This window comes from Gallus gallus, chromosome 3, assembly GCF_016699485.2.
Source record: "Gallus gallus isolate bGalGal1 chromosome 3, bGalGal1.mat.broiler.GRCg7b, whole genome shotgun sequence".
NCBI lineage: Eukaryota > Metazoa > Chordata > Aves > Galliformes > Phasianidae > Gallus > Gallus gallus.
Window position 1 is genome coordinate 79,870,656 of NC_052534.1, and position 19,317 is coordinate 79,889,972.

The 19,317-nt window shown below is 37.0% G+C and overlaps 1 long non-coding RNA gene across 2 annotated transcripts in view; it reads right to left on the reverse strand.

Moving 5' to 3' along the window:
* The window catches only part of LOC107053120, a 47,291-nt gene that overhangs the window by 27,193 nt on the left and 781 nt on the right, over positions 1-19,317 (reverse strand). For both annotated transcript variants that reach the window (XR_005858592.2, XR_001466108.4), the window contains exon 2: positions 8,692-8,814. This is a non-coding gene — a long non-coding RNA (uncharacterized LOC107053120). The remainder of the gene's footprint in view (positions 1-8,691; positions 8,815-19,317) is intronic.

A 19,317-nucleotide genomic window follows, 5' to 3' on the forward strand; every position in this document is an offset into this window, starting at 1 on the left:
TGAAGTATAATTAATATGCAGCAAGTTCAAAAGGAATAAGAGGACATATTTCTGACACTTATTCATAGCGTAGGATTATGTTTGCTGGGGAATGATGATAGTTAGCTTGGATTCACAGAGACTTTGAAATTTTCATGGAATAAAAGTATCTTTAAGATAGGAATGCTACATGATGCATGAAGTTCAGGAATCACTAGAAACCAAAAGACTGTGCCTGTGTAGTGTACTGAATTAGATTTCTGCCTCATTCAGTAAAGACTTGCTGTCAAGTTCTCCCATATTTAGTCAAGATGTCCACTGAATTATGTCAGGGACCTCAGTAAGTCTTAATTTCAGCTAACTTTTTGTCCTTTTCTGTAGCAGGAAGGCTATTATAGGGAAAACAACTTTCTGGCTCTTTTAAATTTACAGCACTAGCTGTGGGAAAAGACTTCAATGGTCATCTGTATGAGTATTTGATGACTTTCACTGTTTTTTATTGGACAGCCAAGATTGTGAATGCAAAAATCAGGTTAGCTGTTCTGGTGAAAATCATTGAAGAGTTGCAAGCCTCTTGGTGATTGAATTCATTTTTTATTTGGTAACAGCTTGAGAAAGTTTATGTATCACAAATGTTTGCTACACACTAATTCACTAATCATTATTGCACTGGGAAGATTGCCAGTAAGAGAAAAAGCAGTAATTTCTACAGCTGAAAATAGACATGTAGTTTGTGCCCTACTTTCTTGGTGCATCAGTGTATGTCACACTGCTATGCCATTTTGTAAATGGCCTGATCAAAGACATACGATCAAGAATACGCTCAAAGGTCAACTCATGAGAAATTTCATTACTCTGAAGCATGGTCAAACAGTTAAGCAGCAGTGACTCTTATTCTAGGATAGCTTAGATCAGGCAGTTTTCTTGGTACCTTGTCTTTTAAGTCTACAGTCAAACATAATATGAAAGAAAACAGAGTGAAAGATGTAATTAATGGTTGCAAATACTTAAAAAAATAAGATAGTTCATCTTTGGAAAAACAACATAAAATAATCCATAATAATGATGTACAGAGTATTTCAAGTGGCAAATGTGCAGCTTGATGGCAAAAAGTTGAATTTCCCAGATTTAGATGCTGGGATTGTAACCTTCCTGCCTTGCCCAATTTGAATCCAGCAGCAAACAACTGCTTTAAGTTTACTGCATTGAATTCTGTACTGTACTTAAAATGTGACAAATTACAGACCCAAATCTCTTCCCAGAGACCTTCTACTTTGTAAAAATAAATGGTAAGAGCAAAGTAAGTATTGAATATCTTATCCTGCCTTTTCTGTGACTAGTTTTTCCTGCTGTAACATCCTATGAGAAGAAAAGGGAGAGTGGATAGATCTCCCAGGCCAATATCTAATGTAAAGGAGAAATTTTTATCTGCAGAAAAAACACCAGAGACCGGGGATTGAGATGAATGTGAAAAAATCAGATTGTCAGAAAGACGTTCACAAGAATTTTATATGATCCTTCAATCAGCAACAAAACAAGGGGATCAATGCAAGGATTTACAGTGTAAAAATATTATTTTCAGATCAAGAGAATATTGTTAGCTGCATTTTGAGTAGTTGGGAAGGGAAATTACATGTGCATTAGCTCAGAAAAGATACATTCTTATTAAATTCAATCATTTTAAAATCTGTACTTGCTTTTTGTCCTCTTTTCACCCTAGACAACTTTCACTTTTCTTCAGATATCAAAAAAATTTCTATCCAACAAGGAAAACAATACTTAGTTTCTGTGGGATCAACAGGTCCCAGACAGAGCAATGAATGACATACTTACATCTAGAAGTAAAATTAAAGAGAGAAAGGCCACTTTTCTTTACAACTCTCAAGAACATCTCTGGAATGAATGCTGAATTGAATTCTTACCATAAAATCCTGGGAGTGTAAGATGTATTGAAAATTAAGCTTTCCTCTTAGTTTTGCAGGTTTTACAGTAGTTTCTTCAAGTTTCTTTTTCTTCTCTTTTCTCTTCTCTACTTTCCTCTTCTTTCCTCTTCTTTCCTTTTTCCTTTCCTTTCCTCTTCTTTTTCCTTTTTCCCCTTCCCTTCCCTTCCCTTCCCTTCCCTTCCCTTCCCTTCCCTTCCCTTCCCTTCCCTTCCCTTCCCTTCCCTTCCCTTCCCTTCCCTTCCCTTCCCTTCCCTTCCCTTCCCTTCCCTTCCCTTCCCTTCCCTTTCCTTTCCTTTCCTTTCCTTTCCTTTCCTTTCCTTTCCTTTCCTTTCCTTTCCTTTCCTTTCCTTTCCTTTCCTTTCCTTTCCTTTCCTTTCCTTTCCTTTCCTTTCCTTTCCTTTCCTTTCCTTTCCTTTCCTTTCCTTTCCTTTCTTTTCCTTTCCTTTTTTCTAGACGAATCACATTAATTCCTGCTTTTCTTATTGTCAGCTTTTATTGTTTAGTTACACATATAAGCAAAAAATAATAAAACCCTTACAGTCCATACAAATATAAAAGAGCCAAATCTCACAGATTTCAAAGTGAACAAATAGTATTGCCAGATCATCACTTTTATTTGCTAGATCCTGAATATTGGCTGATATTGACAGTAATTAATTCATCAAGCATAATGCTTATTATAAAGAGTGCAAAAGAAAATATTTCCATAACGGTTTGGAATACACATAGCTATTTGCAGTAGACATAAATTGATGTAGATAAGATTTATGCAGTAACGGGGCAGAATTTTGTCTTTTGTAGTTAAGATCCTCCCTTACAGATCCCCAACCTAACAACAACCCGATAAAACATCAAAGCCTTGCTTTGAGCAGGAGGCTGGAGAGATGACCTCCTGACATTCTAAATTATTCTGTGATTCTATGATTCTAACTGCCCTACATAAAAACATATTTTCAGAAAATCACAATCTCAACAGGCATTAACATTGATATAAGCTCTGCCCAAAAAATGTTTGGTTTTAGAGATGTGATATTGCATTGCTGATGCATTCAACCAAAACATAAAGATAACCCAAGGGCCTTCAAGTAGGTCAGAATTCTTGATTCTCTTCCTACTGCCCTCCTTCTGTGTCATTCTGAAGTACAACTACTTTGATCCTATCTTATATCTTTGATTTTTCTGAATAATAAACATGACTTTGAAAAAACAACCTCTATAGAAAAGTTGGATGCTGTTGTACATAATATTTCAGCACTCCCTGAATGTTTAATTCTAATTCATTTGAAATAATTAATTCCAAATAATTAAGATGCCTGCTATAAAGATATGAATATTTGAAGAGGCTATGTACAGTCAGTGAATTCCAATGTCAAATTATGGTGACTTTTACATATATCATCACAGAACAAGTGCTATTGTTCTACTGCGGAATGGCAATGACAATGATTATAGAAGATCATTAGTTTACTGTGTTAAAGAAAGTGGCCAAATGTAGGAAATTTACCTACATGAAGGCACAACCAATTAAGTAACAGATAAAAGGTTTGAAGAAATGATGAAAATTTTGCAAAATTAGATGACAGGAGAGACTAAAATCACCTTTTTAAGTTTTTTGGAAGGAGGATAATAACATGGAACTCAGGAAGTCTGCCTCCAAGCATGAAGAGAAGAGAAGAAGAGGTTTGGAAGGACAGGATCTGTACGCTAGATTGACTGAAGTAAAGCTTAAATTTTGGAAATCTTTCTGTGCACCTCCTGTGTTACAAATTTCAGCGATTAGACTGCAAGACAAACCTGGAAGAGGATATATCTAAGCAGTAAGATTATTTTGGGAGACTACCAAATATCCGTGGGTCTCACCTGCCAAAAAAATGAAGATCTGTGGAAAACTACAATATGAGCCCTGAGGTAAGAAGTTTAAATGGAAAGACCAAAGGAGATAGCTCAGAATCCTAAGGAAGCCCAACAGAAATTTCAAAACTGCACAGGTTCAGCAAATAGAAATCTAAGTACACAACTTTGGACAAGGAAGCAATCCATTAGCGCCTGTCATTATAGCTTGAATATTTGCTGTTTAAAAAACCAAAAACCAAAAACAAAAACAAACAAACAAAAAAACACAGCATTTTCTATGTTGATTGGTCATAGGCTCTTCTCCATGTGTTTATTTCACATGGATCTCTCCTACAATGAGAAACAGATAAAACGCTCCTACACTGCAGTGAGGATTCCACATATTATAAAACAACTGGGATCCTGCACTTCAATTACACAAAAAGATCTCCTTATTTAATTTTATTTTGAACAAAGATGGACATTGCTTTCAGGGGAAGAAAAATAAATAACATTTATTGTAACAAAGTTTTATGCACATAATGTTTCCAAGATGTTATTGTCAGAACTACTAAAACTATGTTCCCTATTTCTGATCTGAATTTTTCCAGCCTCAGTTTCTAGCCACTGGTGGCTTCTGTTTGTCTGCTGAACTGAAGAATCTTTTAGAGTAGCTTTTCCATGCCTTGTATATAAGGATCCTTAACTTTCTGCAAACTAAAGGGAACAAATCTCCCGAGTCTTCCTAATAAAGTGTATTTTCCAGATCAATGTCACTTCTCTCAACTCTTTGCACCATTTTATCAATGTTTTAAAATTGTGATGTCTACAGGCTCCAGTACCAGACTGCAGTATTTCAGCAGGAGCAACATCAGTGTCAATCACAGAAGCAATACTTTTCTTGTTCATTTTCTGTGGCATTTCCCCCACAAAATAGCTACTCAAGATTAGACTAATTAAATTTTATAATGATTTAACATTTCATTTTTACAACAAGTAAGATTTTCAATACCAAAATCTTAAATCCTAGTGGGATTCTGTGTCTGTAAGGACTCATGGTAAATTTCATGTTATTGCTCTGTTCCTCCATAATGTTTAAAAGCCACACATGTTCAGATTTGGAAATTTTCCAGGCTTAGATCATTAGAAATGTACTGATTTATGAAAGAGTTGGTGGAAATTACTTGGTTAAACAAAAAAAAAAAAGAGGAGATAGCAACAGCTTCTCACCCCTTCTCTGTCCCTTAGATCACATGCAAGAAGCCCTCCAGGATGAAGGAATACAGTTGCTAAGTCAGCTAGAACATATCCACAACACTTCTCCTGGTCAGCCTAAACTCCATGTCTCTTACCTACAGAGCAGCACTGTCTGATGACCTTGTTGACCACAATTGTTAATGCCTTGCTGAATAGCAATATCTCTGTGCCATATAGCCAGTCCTCACTACAGAAGGGATGTCACCATCCCTGAATGTGTTTAAAAACTGTTTGGATGTGGTGCTGAGGGATATGATTTAGGAGAGGGTTGTTAGAGTTAGGGTAGAGCTAGGTTGCGGTTGTACTTGATGATCTTTAAGGTCTTTTCCAACCTGAGCAATTCTATGATTCTATGATTCTCTCTCATGTATGAATACTGCCCTAATTGAAAAAAGGGAGCATCAACGTGGAGGAAATAAAAGATGTCTTGAAAAACATGAGGACACCAAGGTGGTGGTAGGAAGAAAAGATCTGAGGATTGAAATTAAATGACATTTGCTTCTAGGGAGGAGATATAGCATGTGGAGCCCTACACATGGTGGAAAAAATCTTTGACCTGTATACGATTGTGGGGATGGCTAATGGATGCCCTGAGAAGAGAAAGGTGGAGAGGAGAAGATGGAGGTACTACATGCAGTGACTTCACTAGGGAAGAAGTTATCAAAAGATCTGAAAAGAGCTGACATTTTTGACAGCTGAAATGGTTTCATACACTTGAACAATTTCTCAATTATGCATTCACCTATAAGGTACAGATTTTTTCCTTCAAGAAGACAAAAACTCATATAGATATTTGAGCTGATCCATTAGATCTTGTTTAATTTGGGGACTGAATTTTTCAGTCAGCATTACTTAAAAACATGCTTGATGAAATGCTATATAAACTAGTATAAATTAGTAAAACTGTATAAACTAGTACTGGAATAAAGCACATTCCACCTCTGCTGTTCACTTTTACAAATGACATTTACTAAAACATCATTCAGGTTTCATTCTTCTTTCTGGATTATTTACAACATAGTGCTTTTCTGAAGTGTCAAACTTCCTCACATTGTGGAAACACAATATAATTAACAGTGGGTTACCATTCTCTAGTCTGTAGTATTTTTTCCTTTAGTATTTCCAAAGTAGCAGAAAAAAAATTACACTTTTTCATCTGTTGATATCTAGAACTTTGGTGCCATGTTAGTCTTCATATATTTCCAAGTTCAACCATGCTTAAAATCTTTTATCTTTTGTAATTACAGAGGCACAATCATCAAAAGCATAAAGCCAAAGAATCAGCACTTGATGACTCCTAAATTGCAGGTATTTAAAAGTTTCAAAATAATATTCCAGGATACTTCCAAATTCACATAACGGTTTTCAATTACTATTTTTCAATCCAATTTTCACTTCTTACACTAGGAAGCTTGATACAATAGAACAGAGCTAAATCTCAAGAGGAAGAAGGAAAAAAAAATATTTTTCCCTCCCAATTTTCCACCTCAAAAAAGCAGAACAGTAAAAGATGTAAATGTGCGTTCTCTACATTAATCCCATGTGATTCCTTTTGCTCTAAAGAATCTTCTACTTCCCTTTAAAATATCACACAGTTTTAAAATGGCTTTGAATGCATGTAACTAGCTAAAATGTGTAACATTTGAAAATTAAGCAGAAACTCTTTTTTTTTTTTTTTTTTTTTTTTACTTTTCTGTGGGTAACTCCTTCCTTCAAGTCCCCAGTCCTCTCAAAATTGAAAACTTTCTTTTTGACAATGCTATTATAAACTGTATCAGAAAGTATTTAATGCTCCCACTGAGTTAGGCTTCAGCTTGCTTTCTCTTTCAAAAGGCCTCCCCACAAGCTCTGGCTCCATGCTGGAATGTGTTACCAGCACTGACTTAAAAGGCTGCAGTGCTGTTTGCGAGTAATCAATACCACCTCCAGCAAACAGCAGAAAATGCCCTTAGCCAAAAGATGCCCTCCTACAAACCCTCATCCCAGTTCCTGGTGGAGGGTGAGCACCTGGGTGCCTGCATTCCTTCAGCCTCCCCAGCAGTGCAATGTCTCATCTCCTTGTGTGCTTGCTGCCTTGCTGTTCTGAGAGGGGAACTGGCGTGAGCAGTTTTGAGGAGGAGGTCTTCAGGGCAGGTCTCTGGGCTCCAAGTAATCGAGGCAGGGAGCAGGGCACGCTACCTGCCACCAAAAAAGGTTGCCTATATCCTCTCTGCAGCAGCTCCCCGATGAGCAGAATGAGGCTTTGGTTGCTTTTAACTTATGCTGCCCCAGTAGCAGAGGTCAAAACATCAGATGTAATGAAAAGGAGAACCTGCTGCCTCATTTATGTGACCTGAGAAAGTCAGTGAAAAAAAAAATTACATTTGAATGAGGATAATTTGTTCTGTGAGTTATAAGTAGAGTGGGAATTCTCTATGCCCTGTCCTGATAAGGGCAATTAGAGAGGCATTATCACAATAAAACCAAGTGTTTTTCAATAACCAGGTGAATTTCTAGGGAGTGTGCTAATGCTGACAGATCACAGTCCAAAGAAGGCAAAGGCATCACCTGAATAAACATTTTCTTTAAAGAAAGAGAATTTGAACAGGAAAATACACAACTATAACAAGGCCTTTAAAAACAACAACAACAAAAAAAGGAAGTAAGTACAAAGGACAAGAAAAAAAACAGACCAACTGTGGAAATAATAAATGACATGATGAAAAATAAACATGATGGGAAAAAAAATCTTAATTAGAAAGCAGAAAGAGACAAAGCAGTTGTTACCATGAAACTGCACCTCTATGGCACAGCAGCACAGCAATTTGAGCTATCTGATAAATAATTATGTCCTCGTAGGGTGGATCAGAGGGTGCTCTTTCTGCACACTCATTTTCTGTATGAAATAGTTTGTTATTTATTTTTTCAGTGTCTTGAAAAGAGATAGAACTAAGTTTTGAAAAATTTATATAGAAAACTAAAATTGTTAACTGTTGACAATGGCTTTCCCAGGTGGTTTAAGAAAGCCACAAGAAGACTGAAGCCAGACATTTTCAATGTCAAGATACTAAAACAGCAGCCTTTGACAGCTTTTCAAAAATTGGCAGATGATTTCTGCCAAAATTAGCATGCTAATAAAAGCTGTACTGAATCATCCCTTTCATCAGGTATCTATTCATCTTCACAGCTTAAGTCAAATTAGGGCTCTTGGGACACAGTTCTCTAGCACGGGGCACAAGTATCTCTTGAGGCACAGGATGCTCATCTTCTTCAGGAGGGTAAATAAGGATCCCTTAGGGATCCACATGCTGTTTGCACAAGCCCTGTGATTGCTTGTCCCTTTTTGCATGATTATAACTTTACCATCCACATGGTTTTCTGTGGTTGTGGGATTACTCCTTTAGTTTTGCAGCCTTGTTTACATCTCTCTTCCCAGCCTCTTTTCAGAGAACCTGAAACCCATCCGTGACTAACAATTCCTTCCCACACCCAGATCCTGATATGAGTGAGACAAGACAGGAATAAATATTCACATCTGAACTTCCTGAAGTTCCCATCTCTCATTCTCAAGATCTTGAAAAGGTGGCACTAAGTGCAATAGGTAATAGACTACACATTTTCAGAAGCAGGAAGATTTTAAGGAAAATGATACAGGTGTACTACCAGGAAATAGAGAAACTCAGAGAAGCAGAAGTCTAACCTGGAAAATCCTTGCTTCTTCTGAGTAGCTCTTCACACCTCCAAAATTCCCGTTGACTTCAGTTCTGGTGTCCTAAGGAACTCTCTGGGAAGTGCAGCATAAGGTGATTCTCATGAGGTAGCCCTAATAGAACAGTTTAATAGAGTTTAATAGAACAGAACAATAGGAAGACTTTTATGCAGAGAATACATATTCATTGCTGGATTAAATATTTCTGTTTCTAAGATGTAGCATTTCTGAGCTCAAATATTCAGTTATTGTGCAGCCAACATTTTTATCTTTGCTAAACAGAAAATAAACAAGAAAACATAGATAAACATTGTGTTCATTTTTGAAAGATTTTTATCTGGGTAACGTTTAAAGAAAAAAAAACCTATCATATCAGGGCCACTAATTAACATTAATTGTATTACTTATGGAGTGACAGGTTCTTGAGATGTGATGTATATCTCTATGTGATGTATATCTCTAAGTTAGATTCTGTGATAATATTTTATGATATTTGACTAAAATTCAGATTCTACTTACACTAACATTAACAAAACTATTCAACTGAATATGTTCCAAAGCCGCGCTGTTACAAGAGGAGATGTATAATAGATAAATACAAGAGGTAAATAATGACATAACTATACATGTACTATTATTAAATGAGAAGTCATTACAAATACCGCTGCCGTTAATACAAAAATCTCTATTAAGAGATTTTTTTTTAATCATAAGACTAAATTGAAAGTGCATAATACATTCCAAACTCTCTTCCTTTCTTTCCAGAATATAACAATGCCAAAGAAAGAGCACAAAAACACATGAACTAAACTTCTGGGAATGTTTGGAGGAAGATTTGTAAAGTTATTAAAGGCTCCTAATCTGGAATCATTAATAATGAACTCTATCCTAGACATAATGGGTAATATCTAAAGACAATGGTGTAAACTAGAGCACATAGAAAGGCTATAACTCTGGTGAAAAGAAAAAAAGGAAGGAATGCATAGTGGGTTTTATACAAAGGGGTATTCTGAATATAGGAAGAAAAAACTATAGGTAGGGAAGGTAGAGCAGTGATGAGTTAAAACACTGTAACTGGAGCAGTGAGAGAGAATATATGAACTGAAGTGAAATAAAACAGAAGCTCAAATTAGGTGGAGGTCAAAACCTCAATTTTGTCAGTGTGGCCCAGCTTTGTGATTGTTTTCATGACTAGTATCAATATACATTAAAATCACTTAAATTATCACAAAAGCCCCCATACCTATCTTTTTAAACTGTGATTTCATTCTTTATAAACGACACACAGTTTATAATCATTTCAGCCATTGCTGTTGTGTTTCTTGTATCCCACTCAGTATTGAATTTCATCTTGTGCACCTCTCCTGTTACTTCTCCCATTCTGCCACCTGTAGTCTTGTCATTACTTTACAAATACTTAATACACTGGTGTGAATAGGGAAACTATTAGGTCAGGGCTTGAGCTGGTGATTGAGAACCTGGTGAAGGGGTGTGGCTGGCCCAGGGATCATAGGCACATTGTTCACACCTCTGTTTTCTTTGTGACCAGAAGGGACGGACTCAGGGTGGAGCTACCTTGTGCTCATGTAAGGGCAGCCACTGAAGGGAGAGCATCTCTTGGACCTAGACTGCTTCCCGAGAAGGAGCGTTGTGTCGTTAGAGTGTTCCTTCAGCACCTGTGTAAGTTCAACCCTTCTCTCTGTGTATGACAGTTGTCTTACCTGCAAATACTTTGCCTGGCATTGCCATGAACCTGCCAGAAGTAATTTTGCTCCCTCATAAACAGAACAGTGTGTTTAACTGACTGCTGCCCATCCTATCTTTGTTTAGGTGCTAATTGCATTGCAGTCCAATTATCGCTGTTATCAGTGATACTGTTTTCTGCATTTAAACTCTAATTTTCTGTTTAATGATATGACTTCATCCACTGTCACATTTAAATTGCTCTTTGTTTTGCTGGAGGTTTTGTGTTCCCTTTAAACAAAGTTCCTCGACCAGCCATCATAAAATCTGTCTCCAGTTCTCCTTTGGCTGTAGTCAGAGGCAACTGATGCAGAGAAATTTGATATACATTTTAATTATCTTAGAAATGTGAATGAAGGGCTTTTGAAATCCAAAAACTGGCTAAGCTAAACACACTCAAAGATGACAAGAGTGGTTTAGAAAAGTGAAGGGTCAATTTTAGCAACTACTTAAAATTGTGAAATTGTTTAACTGTTCTCCGGTTGGAGAGAGACTGCTATACAAATAGAATACGAAAGCTCTGTTCAGTTGTTCTTTATTGCATGAGATGGGAAAGCTGGATAATGAGCATTAACATGGCATGTATTATTCTATGTTATCTGAGCCAGTGATGTTCTTTAATTAGGAGATACTTGAATTAGGGACCAGGCCATTCACTGATGGAGTTAGCAGAAATATTTCTATTGATTTTAAAATAATATTTAGATTTGTCTGTAGTACCAGAGGCTAGAGTTTTATACAGCTGTCAGTGAAGTTAATGCTGCTATTATTACTGTGTATGGGGAATAGAAGTCACTTTAAAACATCTCTCATCTAATCTGTACAGTGTAGTGTTCTGCAGTCTCAAACATATGCGTATATCTCAATAGAGTTATGCACAACAGTAAGGATAGAGGGTTGCTTTTCCCATTAGCTTCCTTAAGAGTTAGTTAGTCTCTACAGGTTTGGGCCACTGAGAAACATAGCATTTCAGCAGTAGAGGTATAAATATGAATCTTTCTTTCAAGTTCATTTTGAAATCTCTGGAAAAACATTTTAAAAGGGTTCACTGCTTTTTTGAGGGATCAAACTGAAGAAAATCTTTCAAGTGAATTATAAGATTCCTAAAGAAGTAAAAACAATAAATAAAAAAAGAAAGAAAAAAAAAGAAAAACAACTACTTGAGAAACTATTTCTCTTCAGATTCCCCAGAATACTACCCCAAATTTATGAGATTTGCTCTCAAAGTCTATGCATCAATTTGGGCAGAAGTCCAGTTCTCAGTTCCCTTCCCTATTTTTCTTTACACACACCAGGTAATGCTGTGAAATGTCCTCTTTCTACAAAAGAGGACTCCCTTAGTAAAGAAATTTTTTGTATAAAATCTGCAGTCATTTTTTTTTAATGTTTGAATTGTGTGCATGAGAGAGACTTTTGAAAATAAAACTGCTTTGAATTGGAAGTAAAATAAGGTCATTAAAAGTTTATGTCAGGAACACAGCATATACCTATTTATACTCCAGTGTAACTTCTGGGATAACCCTTTATTGAAAACCCTTAATAAGAAATTGTGAGAATTTCATCCAGTAAATAGCATGGTTAATTATTTTAAGCATATTTAACCCACTGAGTTATAATCTTCATTAATTAGTTCTGAAAGGTTATTTTCTTTTCAGATATTGTAGATACGAAGGGAAATTATGGGCTGTAGAATAAGCCTGACAGCAGATAGAGACATCTAAAAGAAAAGGTAGAAAGCAGGAAAGAAAAAAAGAAAAAAAAAAAAACCAACAAAAACAGAACACCTGTTGTGGGTTTTTTTGTTTTTTTTTTTTTTTAATTTTTGTTTTCCAGAATTTATATTTTGGCCCTAAAAGATAGTCTCTGAAGATGACAGTGCAAGGAAAATATTTTTTTTTTCTGCCCCCAAATCAGGATACAAACTGAGAAAGTTGTTTTTAAACAGTGTATTCCAACAATATTGCAGGTCTTCTGGCTATATACATTTATGGCCATAATACTTCTAATACTCCTTCTAGAAGAAGAAGCTGAGCAATGTAATGTAAAGACATTGTGATTCTGGTAAATATATTGCAGCGGTTATTGTTAGATTCAGACTTAGAATTCTGACTGATTGCAGAAGTAAGTTGTCATAGTTTGAGTCAGAAACTAAAGAAACAGTTTCCTCCAGGGAATGTTGATGTCCCTCTAATCTGTCTCATTTTTGTAATTCCTTGTGATTCCTGCTTCTTGCAGTTAACTCCTCCCACCATGCAGTAACCACCTTCTCTTCATCCTCCTTTAAATTTTTCACACAGCTCCTCCTTGATGGATGGTGAGGAGGCATGTCATATGTCTGGTTCTGAACCACCTTGATACTGATCAGTTTGACACTGGCACAAATTAAATAGGATGCAGCAGCTGTTCCTTCAGTTGGTGAAAGATGGGTAGAGGGGAACAAGCTGCATGGAAGCCTCTCTGATCCCTCTGCCTTGTAGAGGAAGTTAAAGGAACATAAAAGCTTTGTGATTTCTACTGACCTATCAAATAAAAAGTATTCAGCATGTTCCCAAGTTCCGTGGGAAATGAGGATTGAGAGGGACGGACAAACCATATGATTTAAAAAGCCTAATTTCCTTACAAATCAAAGTTAAGTAAATCAATATTGATGTTCCCAACAGTGATGCCTCTAACTTAGATGCCCCACAGCACATCCAAGTAGTCTGTTCTTAGCAAACTTTGCAGAATATGGATAGTAAAGAAAGCATCCAAATGTCAATGTCTAACTGCTCTTGAATGTGACATTTTCTGAGGCTTACTGAGTTATTGCAGCATAGATTGCCCTGAAGGTGCACATTAATACTGAACTGAGAGAACTGTTGGACACTGGGTTTTTTAGCTAGTGGAGAAATACATCTAACAAGAATCAATGGCTGGAGCTTATAGGTAAACATATTTGCCTCATCACTTTGAATTGTTTAACTGCAGTGGTGACGAACTATCAGAATCATCAAGGAAAGTGGAGATATTTTCCCAGTTCCTGATATCATCAAATCAAGGCTGATGGCTGTGCTGAGACATAAGCTTCAGTCTGTTATAAGTTATTTGGCTTACTACAGAGCTTAAGTGAAATTGAACTGCTGGTGTTATATTTAGCTCATAATAAGTTATCTAATGATCCCTGTTGGCCTTCAAATGTATGAACTGATGAAGTGAAGCTGACATTAAAATTTGGAGTTTGCAAAGAGCCCGAATTGAGGGAATATAGGACCTTCAGTGGCTGAGCAGCAGAGGAAAGAGTGGCTTGTTACAAACTGAAACAGGTTTTATGCAAAGTTTTGGGTGGTTCTGAAAGAAAATAGGAAAAGCTAAAATGAATTTCCCTAACAGCAAAAAAAGGTTTATATGTGCTGTAGTAGCATGGGGCTTTTTCAACTTTCTTTTAAAGGCTCCTGTGTGACAGTGGTCTTCCTCCTACCATTTGCCTTCCTAGATAGACAGGTGCATTCTTTCAAGTTTCTTCAAGGAAAACCAGTTTTTTTTCTCTCAAGATTGAACAAAGAGTATGAAGAGCTATGAGGAAGGGGCCTAGATTTCCAGCTTACCTGCTTTACTTATAATATCTCAAGTGGCAAAATACCTAGATTTGCCAGCTCATTCACAGCTGCCCTGAACTTCTAACACTAGTGGAACCAGTCCTGGTAACTTGAATTCCAAAGCACATTTCATTCCACATGATACCAATAAGAAATGGTCTTGTCTTTTCTTACAGTTCTAGACAAAAAATATTTCACAGCAATAGGCAGATTTAAACATTACTGTGGTAGGACCAGCATGATCGTATCAGTCTTATTTGGTTTCTTCATTATGGTGGTCTCAATGTTATACACACAAAGCATCTAACACTTAAATTCCTAACAACTTTTAAATCCTCAGTGAAAACAATTGTACTTTAAAACACGTTAAGAATAGCAAATAGAAAAACATTACAGCAGAACTGTGATCGAGTATACAAAAGTAAAACAGAAGATGAGACGATCGAAACAAAAGATGTTGTTAGTAATGTAGAATGTTTGCCTGCTCTGTGTTTTCCATCTCTGACCTCTTCATTCTCTAAATATCAAGGAAGTGATGATGTTATTAAAATTATACCTAATGCTTTGGCTGAGAATTTGCACTTTAGATTGCATTAATCTTTTCTCATTTTTTTCTAATGGGAGTTATACATGCACACAGAGAGAGAAACAACATAAACAGTAGGATATTTTTTTTCCTTAAAATGGATATCCTCTCTAAATTTTCTATTTACAAAGAGTAATGTGTGCTATTTTTTTAAGTTTATTTCATTAAAAGAAAAATCACATGCACACACACACACACACACAAAAAAAAAAGCTAAAATTCTGAAAGCTGGATTAAAAATCCCTAACATCATTGTCTGCTGTCTTCTGTGCTTACCCTCCAATCTTAACAAACATCATTCACACACTTACTAGGGCTCAGAGCATTCCTGACAACTTCGCATGAGTTTAAATTTGTCTTGCTCTTCTACAGCATTTCAACTTCAATCTTTACCTTTCTGGATCTAAGTTCAGCACTGATATTGACTTCCTTCTGAGTACTTCAAGAAGCTGCTGTCAGAGGTCCCTTAAGACTGCACTTTCACTCTTTGGGTCAACTTCAAAACATTTTTAAAGTAAAACATACATTTCATTTTCCCCAGCCCTCAGAAAAAAAATTCAGGCAACAGTGACCTTGCACTGAATGTAACCTTGATTGAAAGTTCACCTTGAAATGCTCTGAGAACGTTTTCATTTGTTATTGTAGACCATTGGCACCGTTATTTTCATTAGTGAGATCTATTAAATCATTCTTTAAAATGTCTCTAAAGGGGAACTATTTCAGAACCTACAGACCTAAGACTTTTGGGAAGAAAAATTAACTTCTTTGAGGACACTGAGAAAAAGACAGCAGGGAAAACCTTCAGATAGTTCCTGCCAGATTTTAGTCTGATATGTTTCAGAAATTAATCATATTATTCTATACAGGAGTTGAACCTAGTAAATATTTGAGATGCATACAAATGTCCTGCAGGATTTGCTACTGCAGAGGCAGAAAAATGCCTGTATTGAACTACGTCTTCAATTAAACTGTGAGTTTAACTAAAGGACAATCTTAAACAACATTTAAAAAGCATCCTTATCTTAGGAAAGCTAGCAACAAATCCAAAAAGCAGGTTATCCAATTAAGGGGAAGACAGCACTTCTCCTTTCTTTAACATGCAGCATCAGTGTATACTCAAGTCTTTTAAATCTGCATCTTCTGCAGCAGCAGCAGCAATGACTTGCTTTAAGCCACTTACTGCAGGAGATTCTGCAAGCATGGTTTTGTCCAGACATTCTCCAATCTCAGGAGCTCAGCGCAAAAGAAAAATGAGGAAGGCAAAGTTTCTTGTATTTTTTCTTTCATTTCTCTTAAAGAGATGTTACCCAGTTTGCCGAATGCCAGATGGATACAGGGCAGAGGAGAGACTCTGCTCGTCTCAGTTCAACCTCTTGAACATCATGAAAATTATCCAGCAATAGTAATAAATAAATAAATAAATAATGGTTGCAGTGCTGCTCTATGTGCAAATTAATTCTTCCTCCATAACCCCATGCAGATTCTTTATGTTCTAATATAATACAACTGCAATTTCACGAAGCTCCTGCTGAAGATAATTAGATATTTACACGTATCACTAATCGCTTTCTGCTCATTCAGCTGGTATTTTTGACTCCCTTTGACCTGCATTTCAATGAGAAGTTGGAGATATTCCTAAAATCAGACTGTGACTTATCCTCCTGTGGTGATATTGCTCTTACAGCACAGGTGTTAGCATACAGCTCAAAAGAGTCCAAGGATTGATGCTAAATCTACATATCACATCTCATAGGATGATGCTTTGCTAAGCAGCTGAGATAATAATGTGAAACAGCTTTTCTCCAAAACTAAAACCAACACCTTCATTTTTCCACATGGCATAAAATTAGCTTCCAGCGAGCACTGGAACAAGCCACACCCTGCTGTGGACTAATGAGGAAGTACCCATATTTTTGCTCCTTCCAGTCTTTGCTGAGCAAAGCTATTGGGTTATGCCAAAGCACTGCTTTCTCTTTGTGCCAGAAGGACTGGAGTCACCCTCCAGTGTGCACTTGAGAGGTACATCAGGCTTTTTGTTGTCTCCTCACTTTGAAGGATGCTCCTTCACACAGATAGGGAAGGCAGGCCAAGGACACTTGTTGATTGTTTCCTGTTCAGCAGTTTTGTGCAAGTCAACCCAATAGCACCAGTGGGTGGCAGATGGGAAAGAAGAGGTCTCCTCTACTCCCCCCCATTTTGTTGGCTATTCCCTGTGAGTGAAGTCCCTTCAGGAAAACCATTAGGGCTTTTCTTCAGGGCAGCACCTCAGCCATTTCAATACCAAGTGTAATGGGTGGGTCTACAGTGCACCGTCATAGAGCAGTTACCAGGTTAAGCTTGAATCAAACTGTGTCCCCACATAGTTTCTCGTGTGATAACATTTTGGGACACACACACTTGGCAGGGTGCTCTGTGTGTGTCAGAAAATGTATGCACCCAATGAGATCAAGGTAGAAGGGGTATGTGATGGGAAACCTCTCAGGAAGTACAATTAGAACAAATGTTTCACTACAGATTCAACTATCCCTCTCATAAAACCAAAATGATTACTTGCTGCTTGAAAGGTGGGTCAGCACTGTCCATCAGCACATTATGAAACACAAAAATTTAATCCTATACTTCATGACGAGCAGTCATGACACCAAAGAGCAGAGCAGAATAGAAGAGAGTATCTCAAATTGGAAGGGACTCAAAGGGTCATCAAATCCAACTCCTATCTCCACATAGAATTACTTGGAAATTAAGCCAGATGTCTAAGAACTTTTTTAAAAAACTTTATTAGGCTTGGTAACATGAGCACTACACTGGGAATCATATGGTATTGGTATATGATTAGTTGTCTAAAGTATAGTTTTAAGCTGTTTTCAACAACCAGTCTTTCCATCACAGTTTCTTTATGGAACTTGTAGTTCTAGTTGCTAACAACATAATTCCTGTGCCTTACCTGCGTTATTTTGAAATTTGAATCTCTCTCTCTCTCTCTCTTTTTTTTTTTTTTCCCAGATTCCAGAAATTTAATTGTAAATTTAAAAGATTATATTATGTACCGTAAGTATTGAATATAAATTCCGTGGCTGCCTTCTGTTCTTGAAGATCTTATTATCATTCTTCTTATGGGCTGCTAGTCTCACCCTTGGTGAGCCCCAGCCTTTTTATGTGTCATTATCAGTGTTTTACTATTTTAATAACATAGTAGCCTGCACTTGGTTTTGGGGATAGTTTCAAGATAATTGTGGATCATTTTTTTCACAAAACCATGATTCCTTAGCCTTCTGGAAATACTCTCTTTATGATTACTTGATGCATGGTAATAAATAGAATGAAGTAAATTCACATACCTAAAAATAAATCTGGAAGATCATCAGTAGAAATACTATAAGCACCTAAGAGTGGAAGCAGCACAGCTTTTGCAAAAGGGAGAATACGTTAATTCCTGCTGGATACAATTTTTTCACTAGCAGTTTCGGGAGCTATTTGAACAGCCAGATGCAACATGGAACTGTAGAAACTGTAGATACATAAAAGTAACATGTCCTTTAATGAAGGCAAATAGTGATGATGTACTCCCACCTAAATACCTGGAGTTTTCCAATTTAGAAGCACATGATTACTGACACCAAATAAAATTCAAAATTCTGTTCAGTGAAAACTCATCTCTTTGAAAGGTGCTGTTCTCCACTTAAAATGATAGTCATTTTATCTGCATTCAGAGAAAGAATAACCAGGAAGACAGGACAAATATTGATAAAAGAACATGGTCAGATAAAGGGCAACATGAAAGCTTCAAAACATGCTCTAATAAGTATTACTCCAAAAGCCCATGAGTCTAGTCTCCTGCTTTTGAGTGTGGTTGGTAGCAAATAGGGAAGAATTAAAAAGCAGACAAGTATACAGCTGTCCTCCTCGTGGTAAATACTTCCAGTAACCTAGGGACTTCCTGCAATTACCTCTCTGCTCCTGCTGGCAACCCCATTTCTGATACAAGCCAGGATGCCATTGGCCTTCTTAGCCACCTGGGCACACTGCTGGCTCATGTTCAGCCAGCTATCAAATAGTACTCCCAGATCCTTTTTCTCTGTGCAGCTTTCCAGCTACTCTGTCCCCAGCCTTTAGTGTTACATGTAGTTACAGTGATGAAAGTGCAGGCATTAAGTACCTCAATCTTTTCCTCATCTTTGGTGGTAATGTTCCCCACTGCATCCAATAAAGGATGGAGATTCACTTTGACCCTCCTTTTATTGCTAATGTATTTGTAAAAATATTTTCTGTTATCTTTTACAACAGTGATCTAATTAAGTTCTTGCTGGGCTTTCACCTTTCTGATTTTATCTCTGCATATCCTAGAAACATCCGAATACTGTTCCTGAGATGTCTGCCCCTTTTCCCAAAGGTGTTAAACTCTCTTCTTCCCCCCGAGTCTCTGTGAAAGCTCACTGTTCAGCCAGGCCATTCTTCCCCACCAGCTCGTCTTAGGGCAAATGGGGACAACCTGCTCTTGTGCCTTATAAACTTTTCTTCTTGAAAAATGTTCAGCCTTCTTAGACCCCTTTGCCCTTCAGGACTGTCTCACAAGGGATTCTCCCAGCCAATGCCATAGACAATTAAAAGTGTGCCCTCTGGAAGTCCAAGGTAGTGTTTTCAGTGATCCTCTTCCTCACTTCAGCAAGAATCAAGAACTCTCTTATATCATGGTCGTCATGTCCAAGACAGTTT